At 37.2% G+C, this 18,821-nt stretch overlaps 1 protein-coding gene across 14 annotated transcripts in view; it reads right to left on the bottom strand.

The window, feature by feature from the left end:
* The window catches only part of SLC25A21 (solute carrier family 25 member 21), a 513,478-nt gene that overhangs the window by 415,695 nt on the left and 78,962 nt on the right, over positions 1 to 18,821 (bottom strand). The window contains exon 2 of one of the 14 annotated variants that reach the window (XM_084968941.1): positions 17,733 to 17,817. The exons of the other annotated variants lie outside the window; for them this stretch is intronic. The gene's annotated coding sequence lies outside the window, so the exon portion shown is untranslated. The remainder of the gene's footprint in view (positions 1 to 17,732; positions 17,818 to 18,821) is intronic. 14 annotated transcript variants of the gene reach the window in all.

Genomic DNA, 18,821 nt, shown 5'->3' with positions numbered 1-18,821 from the left:
AGCTTCGAACTAATGAGTTTGAGGAAATTTCTTCACTTTCAGTAGCCTCCCACACTCAGTCAGAAGTAGGGAACAAACAGAGTTTTATTTGAGTTTTAAAGCTTCTGGTTGACTCCAAACTAAAGAGAAAGAGTCATAAGAAGAACAGCTTCTAGAAATATCCCTTAAAATAAGAAGGCAGGAAACTGTCTAACAGGCTTATAAGAACTACCGTTTATGAAGTTGTCTTTTTAGTCACACATGCGTGTGTAGAAAACACAGTCATGGATTCAACATCTTTAAATACCAATAATAATAACAATAATAATAATAACCATGGTCACTAGTGTGACACTTTGTCCCAGGACTAGGTGTCACCCCTGAGCTTGGTTACCAGTTCATTCAGTACTGCCTACCCCTGCTACATAGGTTCTCTCCTGGCATCATTTCTGAAGCCAACAGGCTCTCTTAGGGTCCAGGTTAAATGCTCTGCTCCTGAGCACTCTGTATCAGTTCAAGATACAGTGCTGGCCTGTCTTATTTGATCATAACCCAAGATGGCCTCTCAGGAACTCATGAGGAAAGAACTATTACTCCAAAGACAACTTAATACAAATCAATGAATCTTCAATTTTTTCTGTAGCACTGCCAACAAGAAGACATGTCAAATGCATCAGAAATAAATAGTGTGTTTTCTACAACAAAGACGGTTGTTTCTAATGGCTTGGTACTCTTTTCTAGTGTTAAAGCCAATGTTTTCTATATTTCATAACATATGACATATCCATTATTGAATAGCTCTCTATTGTGGACCTAGAAATCAGGACCCTCAGTTATGCTAGATACTCTTCACTTGCCCCTCTGATCCTCTCTTCTCTACGCTTTTCTCAGGAGTCTCTCTTTTTTTTTTTTTTTTCTTTTTTTTTTCTTTTTAGGGCCACACTTGTGGCTTATGGAGGTTCCCAGGCTAGGGGTGGAATCGCAGCTGTAGCTGCAGGCTACAGCCATGTGGGATCCAAGCCATGTCTGCAACCTACACCACCATTCACAGCAATGCCAGATCCTTAACCCACTGAGTAAGGCCTGGGATTGAACCCGCTTCCTCATGGATACTAGTCAGGTTCATGACCCACTGAGCCACAATGGGAACTCTCCCCAGGAGGCTAATGTCTAAGGACTGCATCAACTGTACTTCCTTTCATCTTCTGGCTTCCAGTTGGGTTTGACCAGAGAAAGGTACCTATAAGAATTCAAAGGCAGAAGGGGGGATATTTCTTTCCCCAGTTTCCTCCTCTCCAAGTATGGCTTCAATTGTTTCTGCTGACTAAGGCCACAGATCTGTAAGGCAGCCTTCTCCTGCTTAGGCTGTGGCCAGGGCTGGCAATGGTTTCTCACTGTTGCCAAGCCCCGGGTGCTGCACTCTCTCTTGCTGGATCCTTAACAATAATTCTTCCATTAATCTTTCTCAGTTATGCCTTTTCAGTGTGCCATTTCCTGCTAGGACGTAACAAATATATCAGAATTTATAACAATACATGCCAGCTAATGCTTAGTGTGGCTCGTCCCTTCAAACTAAAGCTAAGGATGTCTCTTCCTCAAATACCTGATTATAATCTCAATTTTGAAGAATTAAAAGAACTTTAGCAGTTCCTGCTGTGGTGCAGGGGGTTAAGAATCTGATTACAGTGGCTTGGGTCTCTAAGGAAGCCTGGGTTTGATCCCAGGGCCAGCACAGTGGGTTAAAGGATCTAGTGTTGCCATAACTGTGATGTAGGTTGCAGCTGAAGCTCAGATTCAATCCCCAGCCCGGGAACTTCCATATGCCATGGGTGTGGCAGTTAAAAAACAAAACAAACCAAAAACCTTTAATCATTCTATTATTGTCAAATCATGCCTGAAATATCTGATAGTTAAGAGGATGGTCTATGTTAGCCACTCTCTCTTCAAGAGCCCAAGTATTATCCTTGTTTTAGGCCAGCACAAGGAAGCAACATACCTCAATTATGTTTCTCTGTACACACTCTACAGGACTGTTTTGCCTGTAAAGGATTTCAACTCTCCCATTTCCTTAGTCTGCCTTAGCTATTCTTCCTATGAGCTCCCACAGCATCCTGAAATTATCTACTGGTTTCTCTACATTGCAGCTTTTTTGTTTTTAGTTAACTTACCTATCTGCCCTATAGGATTATAAACTCTGTGAGAGAACAAACTGTCTTACACACTATAGCTCCTAAAACTATGTCACTAGGCACTCAATAACACTTTATTTAAAAAAAATGAACTGGGCATTATGCTTTTGAATTTAGTGGGTAATGAGACAATAATAAGGAACAATCATAGGTGGAATATACATGCATTATAATAAACTGCTAACAAGTACTGTGGTCACTCTCTCATTGCTTCACTTACTGTTTCATTCATGTATGTTCTATAAAATGTGTTCAGGGTCTGCTGTTAGACAGCACAGTGCTAGGTCCTAGAAACACAAAGTAGCATGAAGTACTGTCCCTACCTGAAGGCAGCACTGTTAATTCCATGGAGGGTCAGAGTTGACCACAGACAGCTTCCTATGCGAATTCTTCTCAAAGGAACTGGTTTCCTTCTGCATCCCAGGAAGAACTATGAAGACCACTTTGAAACTTTGTGCAATGTTAGACGGCACAGCTTCTTACCATTAGAGCTTCTTAACAAACCCCCTTCTCTGAATACTTCCCCTTTCCTTCTCTTGTTTACACTTTAGGGATGGTTCTTGGTTGTATTTTCCTTTGCCCCAGTTTTTATTGTAAGCAGTTTCAAATGCTTCTTGAAAGAAACTGAAGCATAACTAACAAAACAAAACAAGATTGTTGTATTTTTCCCTACTTAAAGTGTATCTACCTTTGAATTTTTTTTTATTGATAGATCCAGCTAATTTTCCACTTAATTTTAAAAGGCCAAAATTGTATGAGCAAGGTATTAACAACAGAAAATTTCATTAATGATTAACAAGTAGCTGATACACACCTACCTGTTTACAATATATGTCAATGTGGAGAGGAGGGGAGGCCACCACTGGAGACTTTAGCTTTCTACATTACATAACTTTCAAAACTTTACAAGCCTTTTACTTATAAATGCAGGGAAAAAAAACATATTTAAAAGAAACAAAGAGAAGACAGCCTAGATCATTTTTGTTTTCCCATGTCCATATGGTGGTCAAATGAACATCCAGATTTAAGATATATAGGGTGGTAATTTGATTATTGAGTCACATGTGACCCAGCTGAATGGATGTAATAACAGACAGATGATGGTTTATGTCGTTGATAGAAACTGATTTCCCTTGTTCCATATTTTAGCAGCCAGTCATTTCCAGAATTGGCTTAGACCCTGAAAATATCCCAGCAGGGATGCTGTTTTGAGACTGGGACATTCTCTAACAGCTGGAAGACATTCAGTGACTCCAAATGATGAGGGCCAGAGGGAACTTGTGAGGATGGGCACCTGTCCTGTAGCTTCCCTGAGCTGGCAAACACCTTGCTCTGGCAAGGAACTCTCCCCTGGGTTCTTTTAGATATTAAGTTTTAGAAGCAAATCTGAAGAATGACAGTTCATTTGAAATAGCCTTCATATCTAGAGACCACAATGTAAAGACTTTTCAAAAGTTTACTATGAGACAGTGTTAGAGAATGGTAGAAGGGGAGAGTGTGGCATTAAGTAAACTTATTTTCAAATTCCTAGGCCACCTTCCTCAAAATTCCAAAGATGTAAATAGCAGTTTCTATTATAAAGTAAAATAAAGGCTCTATAAAATATAGTTAAATGTAAAGTCTGTGAATAATGAATGATGGGGTTCCATATTTGCAGTCTTACAGCAAAATATCTGACCTGTTTAACATTAAACCCCAACGATCTAATCAACTATATTCCAAGTGACTCACACCGTAATTTCAGCATCACAGCATTGTATTTGCCAGCAGATATAGTCGGTGCTTTCACCAACTGACAGATCATTTAGTTTATAACTTAAACAAGCATTGATAAAGTTTTTTACAAAAGATGCTATCAGCAAAACAAACAGAGGACTTTGTATTACTTCAAAGCTTATTTATAATGTGTTTAGAGAAAATTCAATGGAAACAGGAAAATAATGTCTTGATTTTCTAAACTTTACAACATCTGCTTTTACTTAGTTTTCAGTACTGTAAAGGTCTCTGGATTTCCAGTGAATTACTTTGCTTTCCCTTTGTCTATTCCTTTATTGACTATCTTCACACTACGTTATATACCCATGCACAATGTATGAACCCATGGAAATCTCTGTGGCATGAACATCAAAGGAATTTTAGAACATGTAACACACTACATGGAAATATGCCTCAAAAGAAAGACCAGGTGTACCAGGAGCAGCTCCCTCCATAAAAATACTCAAAATCCCGTATTATTCTTTCTCATAACATCCAACACTGGTTATTTACATGTCATTCATAATCTTTGCTGGATAGTATTAAAAATATTTCCTAAAGGAATAGAAAGGACTTTTATATATGTGCATATTTTTGAAAATTATTTGTGTGTTTTGTCCAAATCAAAATGAAAGTATAAATATAATTTTCAGTAAATCCTCAGGTTTTTACAAAAAAAAAAAAAGAAAAAGAAAGCCATGAAAATCTGCTGGGAACAACATCACCAATGCTATAATCTACTTCATCTGTTTTTTGCATTCCTTTTTAAAAAATTAAAGTAACTTATATCTAAAGACATTTTAGAAATGTTTTGTAAATTTGTGTGTGTTTGTAAATTTGTTAAGGAAAGATATTTCTCTATACTCACTGCAAGTTACCCATAAAACTCACTACCATCCAATTATTTAGGAGGATGTGTAAGTCTCTCATTCCTTGACCTTTCCCTAAGTAACCATCTATTTCATTTAAAAGTAGTTACCTTGAGAAATAAAACCATTCCTTTCTGCTACATTTTCTGATTTCTTAAAATCTGAGACTTCAGTAAATTTTGCATCAATGGAGACAGTGGGTAAAAAAAAGCTGGTACATCGCTCTTCATAAAACAATTTTATTTAAGATATTCGTGCAAACCTTGTTGAGATGCTTTAGGCATTTGTTGGTGGCTTCTTGTGACGCTGATTTAAAGGCTGTGGGTTATTTGTGGTTAATATACAAAGGGAAAAAAAGAGCAACAGGGAGAAATAGCCTTTACGGAGCACACTCCTGAGGTTTCACCGCTGGGTTAGCTGACATTCTTTCCTTCACTTCCCCAGTTGGGCTGACCTCAACATTCTTGGTGTCCAAGACTTCTAAAAGAATGTAAACCACATTATCTTCCCCAGAGGGGAAAATAGAAACAAAGTTGGATGATATGTCAGGATAAGGAATAGGTCCATCATGTGTTTAAGAAGGAGGAAGAGCTCCACTACAATCACACCAAAAATCAAAGTTTTGTGGACATGGGTCTGTCCACATAAAAAAGAAGAGTGGCTTTGCCAATTATTCAAGGCCCTTTACAAGCAGTTAAAGAGCAAGTTGGGAGCCATTATTCTTGGTTTCTGCCACACACCTGTGAGATCAAGATGAGAGGCAGAATACAAAGAGATTCTTATCTCCAAAGGATTTTAAAAATGTAAAGATATTGCAACTCAGCAGTGGAAAAAAAAAGGGAAAGGAAGCAAGGTCCTTCTCTGGCCATCACTGAATGTTGGCAACACTGCCTTTTATGGTTGCTTTGATTATTCGCTAAATTCAAAAGTTTTAGCCATGGATAATTTGATGCTTCGGTTTTCCTTTATTCCTCATTTTTTTCATTGCATGTTTTAAGATGGTTTGTGTTCAAGAATCAATTTAACCACAACAGAAGAGACTCTGATTTGGAATTTGTATGACTTCACTTGAGGTGGAAGTAAATGGGAAATCAGTTTGGAAAAAGAAAGGAAACTCTTGGGCTTGCAAGCCTTCCTCTTTACTTTAAAAAACATTTTTAAGATGTTTTCATCTAATATTATCTTTAAATCATCAATTTGAAAAGGATCCTTTAAATGTCAGCATTTCCGTGAGGGCTCAGTTCTAGGCCCTCAGTCTTTCTCATTCTAGGCACTTTGCGTTGACTTGCAGAGCCTCAGTTAGCATCCACGTACTGCTCACCTCCTAACTTATTTCCACCCAGATCTGCTGCTCTTTGGACCCATTTATCTAACTGCCTAATGAACAACAGTGTATTTGGTATCTCATAAGCCTTCCAGTGCATCATGTTCAGATGTAAACTCACTGCCCTTTTTCCCTCTCTATCCAAGCTTTGTCCCTGCATTCCTTGTCATCAATGTCTACCAGGTAGCCCAAGCAATTAATCCAAGGATCTCTTTGACTCTTTTATTTCATCCAACTAATGACCAAGTCCTATCAATCTTCCTCCCCAATACCACTTTAATATACTTTATCATCATCTCCAACATCATCCTCAATCATTGTTCTCTCTGACAAATTTTGCTGAAACAGCATCCTAACCAGTCCCCTTGCCACTAATCTAATACTCCTACCCAATTCATTTACTCTCCACACAGCCCTTGGAGCAAGCTTTCTTGAAGTGATCCTTATAAAACACAACTCTGATCATGACACACCAGATAAAAATTCATCAATAGTTTGTCATTATCCTTATAATCAAGTCTAAACATCTTCACTAAAAAGACACTTAGCATCTAGTCTATGCCTACTTCTCCACTGATAAGGTTTCACTTACCCTTCTGGTCACACTGAGCATCTTTTTAGTCCCTAGAACATGCCACGCTTTTAGCTGGAACATTCAGTTCTCACTGCCTATCCTCAATCCAAATATCAATTCCTTTGGGATATATTTCTTTACCCTAAAATAGATCAAGATCCCAAATATGCTTGTAAAACATCCTAACTTGTAGCACAATACTCATCACATACTATTTAGTTGTGTTCAAGGTCTCCTACACGTTACTGTATACTCCATGAGGGCAAGGATCGCATTTGTATTTTTTTTTTTTTTTTCATGGCTGCACCTGCGGCATATGGAAGTTCCAGGGCCAGGGACTGAATCCGAGCCACAGCTGCTACCTATGCCACAGCTGCGGCAATGCTGGATCCTTTTAACCCACTGTGCCAGGCCAAGGATCAAACCTGTGCCTCTGCAGCAACCACAGGCGCTGCAGTCAGATTCTTAACCCACTGCACCAGAGCAGAAACTCCATTTGTCTTGTTAATTACTACTCAGCACCTGGTACTTGGAAAGGAATGTTTATTCACTGAAAAATGAAAGACGTATAAATATCTTCCTTCAGCCGGGGGTGGGGTGGGGGGAGGTCTCGTGACCCCAAGTCAGGCTTTCTCCTAGGAAGCGGGTCTCGGAAGCCTGTCCCTCTGGGGCCCATGCTGGTGGCACCTAAGGAGCTGGTTCCTGTGAGAGGACATCATGGTTGAATTGTGTTCCCTGGATTCAGAGGCTGAAGCCTAACCCCCAGGACATCCAAATGCGACCTCATCTGGGGAAAGGGTCTCTACAGAGGCAATCAGGTTAAGATGGCGTCCTTACGGTGGGTCTGCCCCCGCAGCGCCCCTGCAGGCCACCTGACCTGCAGTATACTTATCAGTGACTTACCTGCGTGTTCACTTACCACAGAGGAACTGTGAGCCATTCCAGACAAAAATTAAGATTCAGAATAACAATAATTAAGATATTTTATAGGATTTATAGGTATCACTTGCCTCAAATTCTGCTTAGTTATCAGGATGGTAGCAGGGTCATCTAAGCTTAGCCAGACCCAAAGACATAACTTGCCTTTGGTGAATCCAAAAGTCATGAGTAAAAAAATAAATTAAGTTGTATAAATGGTCACTTACTATCCCTATTTATTCTCCTTGATCTTGTCACCTAGTTTAAAGAAAAGTAGAGGGTTACACAAGATGTTATTAAGCTGGAGAAACATTTTACCCAATGACACACTTAGATCCTGATCATGTTGCCAGTAAGATGAGTGAACTCTTTCAACCCTGAGAACATGAGAATAACGGTGGGTTTATACAGGCATTAAAATGATACCTAAGTCAGAAGAGTTTTGTTTAAGGGCCATTTCAATTCTCTCTAGCTCTTGTATATGTTTCTCAAGATGTTATATAAAACATCATATGTAACCTCTTGAGACAGCTGTAACTGACAGAAGATGCAATGTTAGTGATACACTACGGAAAATGACATATTGTGCCAAAGCTGGTTCCCAAGACAGGATCCAAACAAAAGGCTCCCACATGCTGTGGCCTCACCTCACAACCAGCACTCAGTCCATTGATAATGTTCTGCTCCTCACCACTGTCCATCAATATTCCCATCTCCAAATAAATGTTCCCTGTCTCCCAAGTGTTCCATCAAACAGGAACTTCTTATTGTCTTATTTATTCTTAAGGCTTACTAATACTAGGTTACATTATGAAACCAAAAATCATTATTGGCTTAATAGTTTTATTGCTCTATATTGCTTAGGTGATGAAATAAAGTAACAATTAGGAATTAAAACATATTCAGTGGTCTAATTCTGCAACTACAGATGCTTCAAATCCCAGCATTGGAAATTATAAAGATGTTGAATGAAAAAAAAAACAACTATAGAATGGAATGAATTAGAATAATTCTGGATAAATATAAAGGCTCAGCAAGAATAGTCAATATTCAATTATCATACAAGAATCTCTTCAGTACCTAAGTGGTTGCTAGTAGCAGGCCGGGAATCTATAACAATGCAGCAACTTTGCTGGAAAAACATACAATGACCTTCTACATAAGTGCCCTTTCCAAAGGTAGTAGTAAAAAGGACAGTGGGTTTTACAGGGACATCTAAAGAAGAAACTTGGCTCTACCTATTTCTCTGTTTGCCTTTTTAAAGCCTTAGTCTGAATGACAATGGAGTGATGATACCTATCTCACATGATGGCTCTTAGCAATGAATTAGTACATGTAAGTATCCTAGCACATGAGGAAGTACCTAGTCCATAGCAGGTACTCAGAAAATGTTAGCTCCTTTCCTTCTTCCTTTCCTCCCACACTCCCTCCTACCCTCGCCTGGGGCAACCACACAGCCACTGGACAAAACAGAAACCATTCAGATCTCATATCAGCAGGTCCCATTCTGCAGACCTCTCCTCGCAGTAGTTTGGTCTAATGACTTTTCCTATAGAAATTAGGGTTGTTGTTTTTTGAAGTATTTCTTCTGTGATCATGAATAAGGTGCATTTTGTAACTTTGTGTTTAACACAACTACAATTCAGCACAATGATCTAAATAAAACTAATTTTAGAGTATATAATTATACACCTACCTCTATTTGATCATAAGTCGAAAGTTCATTGCATACCCAAATACCAGGAAACTCCTAATGTAACTGTCTCATCAATTTCAAGTTTAAATCTATCCTAACTGGCTAAATACATCAAATTGTTTGCAGCTGTGAGGCAAGATTTTCTTATGCTTATGTTTTCTTATTTCCTTATGCTTTTTATTCTTACGTTGATCAGCAGGTAAGGTAGGCTCTAAGAGTAAAAGGGGTGTAGCAGGATGTAAATAAATTCTTCCAGTCCACACAGAACCCTTTAAGTGAATTCACAATTTTTTTTATTCAGTCAACAAGTACTAAGAGCCTGCTATGTGCCAGGCACTGATACCCTGTTCTAAGGTATGCAGTTGCAAGTATATACTACTAGAGATAACTCACAAAGCAGAACCTAAAACATGTTCATAGTTTTATCTAATGAGTATTATCTTCTTCCTAACTATAATAACATACACCAAGTGCTTATGATAATGTTAGGCACAATGTAAGTGTTTTATCCCTTTTACCCCCATTAACTCTTCACAACACTCATATGGATTAGAGATTATTATAATCCTCATTTTACCAGATAAATAAAAGAGCTATGGAAAGAATATTTAACTTGACAAATCCACCCTGTTAGTAACCAAAAAATCTGAAATTCAAACCAAGTCTGTCTGAGTCTAGAATCCATTCCCTAAAGTCTAAACCAATGCTACTCAAAGTCTGGTCGTTCATAGACTGACAGTATAAGCAGCACCTGGGAGTTTGTGAGAAATACAGAACCAACTCATAATTTGGGGAATTGGAGCACAAGCCTTCCGTGTAATTCTTACACATGTTGAAGTTTGATAAGTATTGCTCTAAATTACACTCTACACTGTCAGTCTCCCTAATTCATTGTGTACTAATGATCTCTGTCAGGTCAGATTACTACTCACTTGCAACTAAGAATTTTCAGCCTTCATGATAGGTGTCCTTTGGTTTGGAGTCTGTGTGCAGTCAAAAAACAAATCTGTGCCATATCCTTGAAAGCACAGTGACTAGGCATCCTAATTCTCCTGGGAAAACCCCATTAATTAGCAGTGGTCATGATATAATTAGCAGTAGCCTCTTTCACTCTCAGAAGTGCTGTAGACCACAAGTCATGTAGTAGTTCCAGCTGTATGATAGTACATGCCCCGGCTGCCAGTCTCTCCAACCTCATTCATCCTACCACTTACTCCTGATTTCTATTCTTTAACTACAATAATGGGCTTTTTTCAGTTCCTTAAAAATCTCAGGAAGTTCCCATCGTGGCTCAGCTGAAATAAACCCGACTAGGATCCCTGGCCTCACTCAGTAGGTTAAGGTTCTAGCGTTGCCGTGAGCTGTGGTGCAGGTTGCAGATGAGGCTTGGATCTTACACTGCTGTGGCTGCGGTGAAGGCCAGCAGCAGTAGCTCTGATTCGACCTTTAGCCTGGGAAATTCCATATGCCTCGGGTGCAGCCCTCAAAGCAAAAACAAAAACAAAAACAAAAAAGATCTCAAACTCGTGTAAGGCTTTAATATTTCTCTTCCCATTTCCCAGGGGGATCTTCCTCAAGATCTCAGAATGATTTGCTCTTCTTCAGTGGCACCCTAAGAGTGGGCTGGTGGAGTAGTCCACACAGAATACAGGCAATTTTGAGAATTTGACAATAGTAAAGCCAACTAAAACTCAGTCTATCTTTTATTTATGACTATGCCTTAGCAATTTTTAAAATGTTAGTGATAATATACTGCTCACCCAAAAAACATTTTGGTACTTGTCCTTTAATAAACAACATTATATTCTATAGGCAGGTAATATGGAAAACTCTCAGGTATGTAGGTGGCTCCCAAAAGACACAAATACAAACACTTGGCTTCTTCTCAAGAGTAAATTCCTAATAGTTTCAGAACAGTCATATCTTATTTGGGGTGGTTTGTGTCTCCAACCTCTGTGTTAACTACATATTTTTGAATTTAAACGGTAGATTTGGAATAAATTGTGGTAGTGATTATAAAGATAAAGAAATGGAACTTGACTTACTTCAATTCTGTCATCTTATTTGACTTCTTGGAATTGTGATTTGTAGTTAAGATTTTAAATATATGGAAATGCAAGCGGTTCAGAGTAGCCAAAACAGTCTTCAAAAAGAACAAAGTTGGAAGATGCACACTTCTCAACTTAAAAACTTACTGCAAAGATACAGTAATCAAGATAGTGTGGTACTGGCATAAGGAGAGCCACATTATGTCAGTAGAATACAACTGAGGAGTTCCCGTCGTGGCGCAGTGGTTAACGAATCCGACTAGGAACCATGAGGTTGTGGGTTCGGTCCCTGCCCTTGCTCAGTGGGTTAACGATCCGGCGTTGCCGTGAGCTGTGGTGTAGGTCGCAGACGCGGCTCAGATCCCGCGTTGCTCTGGCTCTGGCGTAGGCCGGTGGCTACAGCTCCGATTCAACCCCTAGCCTGGGAACCTTCATATGCCGCAGGAGCGGCCCAAGAAATAGCAACAACAACAACAACAAAAGACAAAAAAGACAAAAAAAAAAAAAGAATATAGCTGAATGTCCAGAAATAAATGCTCACCTTTACAATCAATGAATTTTCAACAAAAGTGCCAAAATAATTCAATGGGAGAAAAGGTCTTTTCGACACATGGTGTTAGGACAACTGGATATCCACATGCAACAGAGTAAAGTTAGACCCTCATTTCACATCAACACAAAATATACCAAAGATCTAAATGCAAGAGCTGAAACCATAAAACTTTTGGGGGGGGGGGAACAGGTGTAAATCCTTGTGATCTTGGATTAGGCTATAGGTTTTTGTTTTTTTTTTTAATTCAGATAATACCAGCAGTACAAACAACAAAAGAAAGGTAAAAATTGGATTTCATCAAAATTAAAAACTTTTGTGCTTCAAAGGACACAGTTAAGAAAACGAAAACAAGGAGTTCCTGTTGTGGCTCAGTGGTTAACAAATCGGACTAGGAACCATGAGGTTGCAGTTTTGATCCCTGGCCTTGCTCAGTGGGTTAAGGATCCGGTGTTGCCGTGAGCTGTGGTATAGGTTGCAGATGTGGGCCGGATCCTGCATTGCTGTGGCTGTGGCGTAGGCTGGCGGCTACAGCTCTGATTAGACCCCTAGCCTGGGAACCCCTATATGCCTCAGGAAGCGGCCCTAGAAAAGGCAAAAAGACCAAAAAAAAAAAAAAAAAGAAAAGAAAGTGAAAACAAAACCCATACCATGTGAGAAAATATTTGCAAATCATAATTCTGATAAAGGACTTATATCTAGAATATGTAAAGAATTCTTGCTGTATAGTACTGGAAACTATATCTAGTCACTAATGATGGAGCATGATGTAGAATAACGTGAGAAAAAGAATATATATATATATATATATATATGACTACTGGGTCACTTTGCTGTGCAGTAGAAAACTGACAGAACACTGCAAACTAACTATAATGGAAAAAATACAAATCATCTTAAAAAGAATTCTTACAACTCAGTAATAAAAAGACAAAGCAATTAAAATGGGCAAAAAAAAACCTGTGAAAAACAGTATAAAGGTTTTTCAACAATAACTAAAAATAGAACTATATGATCCAGCAATTCTACTCCTGGGCACATACTAGAAAAAAAAACAAAAAAACAAAACAGAAACATCAATTCAAAAAGAATGGTGCCCCAATGTCCATAGAGGCATTATTTAAAATTGCCAAGATATGGAAGCAACCTAAGTGTCTATCAACAGATGAAATGGATAAAGAAGATGTATATATACTCAGCCATAAAAAAATGAAATTTTTGCCATTTGCAACAACATGGATGGACTTGGAGGGCATTATGCTAAATGAAGTATGTCAGACAGAGAAAGATAAATACTGCATAATATGACTTATACAAGGAATCTAAAAAATACGACAAACAAATGAATGTAACAAAAAAGAAGCAGACACTGATATGGATAACAAACTAGTGGTTACCATTTTGATGAGGGTGACTATAGGGGTGTGGGAGGTACAAGCTATGGGGTGTAAGATAGGCTCAAGGATGTACAGTACAATATCTTGTAATAACTGAAAGCACAAAGTAACATGGAAAAATTACATTAAAATTTTTTAAAATTAAACTTAAAAAATTTTAACAGGCAAAGAAAACATACAAATAGCCAATAAGAAAATGGAAAGATGTTTAGCATCATTTGCCATCCGGGAAGTACAAATCAAAATCACAGTAAACTACCACTTCACACTCACAAAGATGGAGAGAATCAAAATCTCAGATAATAAACATGTGCTGGCAAAGAGTGTTACAGAAGTCAGATCCCTCACACATCACTGGTGGGAATTTAAAATGATGCAGCCACTTTGGAAAACAGTCTGACGTTCCTCAGTAGATTTAACACAGAGTTGTCATAGAGTTGCACTCCTAGGAATATACCCCCAAATATAAACATATGTTCACATAAAAACTTGCACAGGAATGTTCGTAACATTACTCACATTAGCAAAAGTGTAGAAACAACCCAAATGTCAATCAACTGATGAATAAGTATAGTATATCCATAAAATGGAATATTATTCTGCATTAAAAAGAATGAAGTACTGATAAATGCCACAGCATAGATGATCATTAAAAACATGATGCAAAAAAATGACGCAAAGTGAAAGAAACTGGTCATTAATGAGAACATAGTTATGAGTCCATTTACATAAAAATGCCTAAAACAAATCTATAGACCCAGAAAGTGGATTAGTGCTTCCTAGGATGGGGAAGGTGGGGGTGGAGAGGGACGGTGGTAGGGGGAAAACTAGAGGTGATTCATAGAGTATGGGTTTTTCTTTTGGGGCGATAAAAACGTTCTAAAATTCATTGTGATGATAATTGCACAACTCTATGTGTATACCAAAACCCCATGAATTATACAATTTAAATAGGTGAATTTTATGGCATGTATTTCTTAATAAAGCTTCCCCCACAAAAAAAAATTTTCTGAAACAGCAAAGGGTGCACACTGCATACAATGAAGGTATGTTATTTTCTCCTTTTTAATTAAGAAATTCAATGATGTAATTTTAAAGTACTAACCTATTATTTCCCCCCCTTTTTTGTACAGTCTTTTTAAATTAATTTTGTTATTGGCATGATAATATGTGAAGGTCAATAATTTTTTCTTTGTTTTTTTCTGACCATTATTATCATTCTTTTCACTGCATGAATATTACTAAAAATAATTTTGTCTAGAGGAGGGGAATGGCAAAGAAAATTATTTATCCTGGGTGACAAATATATTAGAAATGCCACTGTTGCTCTGTACTATTATTTAGATTTTTGCTCAAATATCTGCATCTCTTCCCTAACCCCTCTATTTAAAATAGACACTACTCTATGTTCCCAAATGATATCACTTGCCATCCCCTTACTCAGGTTATATTCTTTATAACTCTTATGATTATGTGACATTATATTATTTGCTTATTCCTATCTCCTTCACTAGAATGTTAGTTCATGAAAGCATTGTCTGCTGTGCACAATCCTACATACTCAATCCACAGAAAACATTCAATCAGTTTTGGTGAATAAACAAACACTAAAAATCAAATCTACAGTTTAAATTTCTTCACCTACGTTTTATCTTTGTGCACAGTTTCTGCTTTTTTCACTTTGAGATGAAAACACTGATTCTTACCCATCTCATCAGAGTATTTCCTGTATAGACATCATACTCTGCTACATAATTCAAAGATGTCTGGATAATCAAAATCTCTTTGTCTGAGTTTGAAGTCCAAAAAAAAAGTAGGCATGGCATTTTACACTTCTGAATTATCTTCAACAATGTTTATAAGCTGTAATTCACTCAATTTTGCAATGTCTCTTTCTTAAAGTTACCCCCCCTAAAAAAAAACATAATTTTTTAAGGTTAATCTTAGCTTAGATTATCCAAGAATTCATTACTCCACTCTAGTGATAAAAACCAGCCTCCTTTATTGAACCCAAATATTGCTGGACTTTGTTAAACAGACTTCAAAACACTTAACTTCTGAAATCTTGACAAATTTTTATAGAAACTACTTCTTGGAGCCTAGATTTTTTTTTTCTACTGTTGTTACTTTATCTCCTTTTCAAAATAATAGTTGTGTTTTTAAAACAAAGCAGAACCCTGTTAAAATAAGGCTCAATATTGCAACTGCTTGGGTAGGCCATAGGTCAAATCCTGTCCCTCCCCAAATTCAACAACCACGCATGATGTAAACTTGACCACACTGTTAAGACAATCACCCTTCTTTTAGTTATGTGCTGGGATGTGAAAGTTTTAAATAAAGGATATTACTAAGTGTATAGATATATTAACATAATATTCCTTCTAGAAAAGGCTTCTAAACATAATAAAATATTCTTTGGAATACCATTACGAAAGTCTTCTCAATAATAAATTTGGTGAATTTAGATGTTTGTGTATAAATTCTCAACTACTTAAACAAACTAAGGGCTGCAGTGCAGACTGGTTAAGAGCCTTGAATCTGGAGTCAGAACGCCTGTCTTCGAATCCCCAATCTACCACTTAATAGCTGTGAGAGTGTCCAAGTTATCTTTTCTATTCTTCAGTTTTATAATCTCTAAAATGAAGAAAATATAACACAGCACTCACCACAAGGGGCTTTGATGATTAAGTTAACCGTGTGGCATACTTAGAGCTGTGCTTGTTACATAGGATACCATCGATAAGTGATAGATATTGTTTTTAGGTTGAAAGGAAAAAGCATTTAAAATTAAAGTCTTAGTTACCACCAATAAATCAATTAAAAATTAAAAATACAATTTCACACATTTTTACATAAAATTAGTAGGAACACTTTATTTTAGCTTTAGGCTTTCTGTGTAAAATTGTATTTTATTTGCGCAGCTAAAGTAATGACTTTCTAAAGTGAAAATTTATGCAAAAGACTAAAAGATGCAAGATTATTTTCTTCTACTGTTGCAGTCTAGTAGGAGAAGGATCCATGGCCCTCCTGCTAAGTTTAGACGAGACGCTTTTCTTAAACAGTCACATACTTCTTCATTAAACTGTTTTTAATGGCTCTTTTGATGACTGCCAGTTTCCTCCACAATAAAAGAAGTTTTGACCTGTGAATTCACTTTTTTGACCTGTGAATTCATTAATCTAGTAAAAACTTTGAATACATTAACTGAGCATCGTGGACCAAATAAAGAGCCTATTAGTTGTATTTTCCACCATCCAAATGAAATACAAATGAGTCGACCTCGTCACTAAACTTAAAAGGTTGTCTTCATTGGCAAAGAAGCTAACTATTGTTCTGCTAACTCAAGTCTCTTTCAGAGAATAAGGAAAGTTGAATTATCTGTGACCTGAAAACAACCAATTTTCATTTTCCCCTCTCCTTCTGTGAAGGCCTGTCCATTGACCTAGGACTGTTTTACAGTAGCACGCCCCATAAAATTACTTTAAGAATGTAATGCTCGGATCACTGCCTATAAATTACGACCCAGCGCAGTCTTCATTTTCATAAATAGCTGCTGTTTGTTTTTCTTTCCTCATTCACTCATTATTTTCCTTTCTCACTCATTTAGATACTGAGATGACAGGACAAATGCATTCACTCATCAAGCCACCATCTTTGGTAAATAGACCTCACAGATAATGAACTCATCAACTAGTCACAACAAGTCAGAGAAGAGACAACCACAAGTGAATCTGAAATCTTAGTGCAAATACTCTCCAACCAGGTTTTCTTTTTGTAAAAGCACATCCTTTCTCTTCAAGTGTTTAGCTTTTATAGATGTCAACTGAAAATATTTCAAAATACACACATTCCAAACACAACATCACCATTTTGTGCCTCTCCAGAGAGTGTGCAAAAGAGACATCAAGACTATAGGAAATACAGTTCGTCTCACCAGATCATATTGGAAACGATCCTGACCCTTGTTTTAAGCATTTACATGTGCACTTTCTTTAGAGTTTCAAAAGAGAAAGTGAAATATCAGTTTTAACTTTAAATGTGTCACCAGAGCATTGGGGATTATTTATTATAAAAATAAAAACACAATTGGGAATTATTGATTATTCATAATTACATGTTTAAATGCATACATAATGCATTTTTCCTTTGAAAGTGTATCTTTAAATTCAGATGGCCTTTCATTTTCCTAGTTATTTCCTAAGTACTAACTTAACATTGTTGCTAAAATATCATGATACATACAAGCTCTAATTTTAAATACCCTGATTTGAAAATATTTCTATAGCTATTGCTTTTGTAGGACTTGCTGTTTTTAGGTTGAGGAATAATGCAGTTGACAAAATAAAGATAATTAATAAACCATTTTATGTTTAAAAGCAAATCATTAGCCGGGCAGCTAAAGAGAGTACAAAAACCTTACTTTTAATACTCACAGGTCCTTATTGTGAATATTTGTTCTGTTGCATACTTTTCTGTCAGGCAAAGTCTCCAAGTTGGGAATGGGCCCCTGCCAAGTCTCTGAAAATCGATTGTTCAAAAATCTTAATTATAAGAAAGTAAACAAAGAGCGGGTTGAAGGAGTGCAGAGTTCTAATGAGTTAATGTAACAAAACTTGAGCAAAGTCAACTCTCTTCAAAGCCAGCAGGCTCAGCCCTGACAGTCATCCATCAAACTGAAGGTCTCCTTAATAAATGCCAATTATAGGGCATATATGCACAAACGTGGCTAGCATAAGCCCGGGGATCATTTCCTTCCAAGAAAACTAGTAACCAAGAAAACACCCAGGCAGTACAAGCAACCAGCCCACCGACAGTAAAGTTTGCTCCTGATCGGAATAATAACCAGCATTATTTCTCTCTCTCTTTTTTCAACTTTGGAAAAGTTCAGAACCACACAGAATTTTGTTTGGGGTTATACAAATTCCTTCACAATTTGTATAGAAGTCTAACATAACTTTTTAAAAGCCATGACATGCCCATAATGTATACAGAGTCTCCGACTTCCGCCGTAAGCGAGGCTTTTTCCTAACTTAATCATACTCAAATTTCACCCCTTTTAAAGATCCTGATTCAAAAATGTTCACTCATTCTCCACAGTCCACAAATTTATACCATCTCTTCCTGTGGTATTTTATGTGCATAAATTAAAAAAGAATGGCCTCCAATGAGGATTAAAAGGTTGAAAAAAATCATAGACTTTCTAAATTTAGTTTCATTTTTCTTATTTTAACTCTCAAAATGTGTGTTAACAAAACATATATATTTTCCTACACTCTTACAAAATAATCCATTTATGTTAACCTTATTACCTAGAGGAAATGCTGGATTGACTCAGATGGGAAGTTACATCGTGGGCTTATTAGCATCATATCACAATGCAACCCAGCGTACAGGACAAATAAATATATGAGAATTCTTAAGAAATAATGGAACTATTCTCCCACGGTATATTAGCTTTTACTGGGGAATTCACACCATTACCTGAGTCCCAAATTCTAAAATGTTTCTCTGCTGCTTTTTTC

This window comes from Sus scrofa, chromosome 7 (assembly GCF_054392235.1).
Source record: "Sus scrofa isolate SSC_HxYL_T2T_F1_AM1 chromosome 7, Sscrofa_HxYL_maternal_Yorkshire_Landrace_v2.0, whole genome shotgun sequence".
Lineage (NCBI taxonomy): Eukaryota > Metazoa > Chordata > Mammalia > Artiodactyla > Suidae > Sus > Sus scrofa.
Note: the sequence above shows the minus strand (reverse complement) of the source record. Positions and strands in the feature narration are given on the sequence as shown.